Source organism: Octopus sinensis, linkage group LG29, assembly GCF_006345805.1.
Source record: "Octopus sinensis linkage group LG29, ASM634580v1, whole genome shotgun sequence".
Classification (NCBI taxonomy): domain Eukaryota; kingdom Metazoa; phylum Mollusca; class Cephalopoda; order Octopoda; family Octopodidae; genus Octopus; species Octopus sinensis.
The window spans coordinates 6,929,285-6,931,387 of record NC_043025.1 but is presented as its reverse complement, the minus strand read 5'-3'; positions in this window follow the sequence as shown (position 1 = coordinate 6,931,387).

Below are 2,103 nucleotides of genomic sequence, written 5' to 3'. Positions count from 1 at the left end.
CCGCCAAGGTCGACTTTTACCTTTCATCCTTCCGTGGTCGATTAAACAAGTACCAGTTGCACACTGGGCTCGACCTAATCCCGTTGTCTGTCTTTGTTTGTCCCCTTTATGTTTAGCCCCCCCCCCATCCCCCGTGGGCAATAAAGAAACCGTTACAAATATATAGATTTTATTTTTAGAAGGTTCTTTGTTATGATCGGTCGGAGAGTGACCATTGGTTTCGACCTACCTATAAAACACTTAGCTTGTATTGGCGTTTTCGTGTGTACTTTTTCGGATCTATGAATTACTGACGACACACAGACAGACACATGCACAGACACACATATACTCTTTTACTTGTTTCAGTCATTTTGACTGTGGCCATGCTGGAGCACCGCCTTTAGTCGACCAAATCGATCCCGGGACTTATTCTTTGTAAGCCCAGTACTTATTCTATCGGTCTCTTTTGCCGAACCGCTAAGTGACGGGGACGTAAACACACCAGCATCGGTTGTCAAGCAATGCTAGGGGGGACAAACACAGACACACAAACACACACACTCATTTATATGTATACATATATACGACGGGCTTCTTTCAGTTTCCGTCTACCAAATCCACTCACAAGGCATTGGTTGGCCCGGGGCTATAGCTGAAGACACTTGCCCAAGGTGCCACGCAGTGGGACTGAACCCGGAACCATGTGGTTGGTAAGCAAGCTACTTATCACACAGCCACTCCTGCGCCTATATATATATCTATTGAATTCTTCCCCCATCACGCCTGAGTTCACCACTCCCTGTATTCCCTTCACCTCTCACTCTCTCTCTCTCCCACTCATCCTTTGTACCTTGATGAACCTACCTTCGCACAATCTCGTGTCCCCCCCCCTCCCCGTTGAACCTCTTCCTAACACCACCTCCCCCCTTCTCTCTATATGTGTCCACTCTATACATCCCACCCCGCACCCCCCTGTCGCAGTCTCCTGAACTCACTCCCTCACCCTGTTGGAATCCTTGGTTCCTCTTCACACCTCCACCCATCACTTTTTGCACCTGTAACTCAAGCGTCCCCCCCCCCCGCCACTGTCACATCTCCCCCATCTCCTCTCCCCTCTCTCTCTCCTACTCAGGTAGGTGTGTGTGTGCCTCCTCCACCACAAGACACCTGTTTCTGTCCCCTCTATTCAAACTCAGAACCTCTCATCACATGACACATTGCCACTTCTCTTGATCCTCCCCCCCCCGGTTGAAGGTGGGGTTCTTTGTCTTGAAAGTTACTTACTCTTTTACTCATTTCAGTCATTTGATTGCGGCCATGCTGGTGCACCGCCTTTAATCGAGCAACTCGACCCCGGGACTTATTCTTTGTAAGCCCAGTACTTATTCTATCGGTCTCTTTTTGCCGAACCGCTAAGTGACGGGGACGTAAACACACCAACATCGGTTGTCAACCAACGCTAGGGGGACAAACACAGACACACAAACACACACACATACATACATATATATACATATATACAACGGGCTTCTTTCAGTTTCCATCTACCAAATCCACACACAAGGCATTGGTCGGCCCGGGGCTATAGCAGAAGACACTTGCTCAAGGTGCCACGCAGTGGTGACCCTGTTGCTCTTAGTATCATGTAAAAAGCACCCAGTCCACTCTGTAAAGTGGCTGGCATCAGGAAGGACATCCAGCATTAGAAACCCTGCTAAAAGGACACATTAAAATATAGCATGGTCCTCTGGCTTAAAGGAAAGGTCCAATTACCTCCTCAAGACTTAAGGGTCAATTTCCCAGTTTCCATGGCGACAGCGTTCCCCACCTGGACAGGTCCATCGCAGGATTACTCATTTTTGCCAACTGAGTGGACTGGAGCAACAGAAAATGAAACGTTTTGCCCAAAAACACAACACATCGCCCAGTCCGGGAATTGAAACCACAACCATATGATTAGGAGTCCAACACCATTACCACTAAGCCACATGCCTCCACAGGAGGTCCTCTCGCTTGTTAGTTCCTGCCAAACAGTGCAAACCATGCCATTATGGAAAACAGATGTAAAATGATGATATATATACATGAGTGGCTGTGTGGTAAGTAGCTTGCTTACCAACC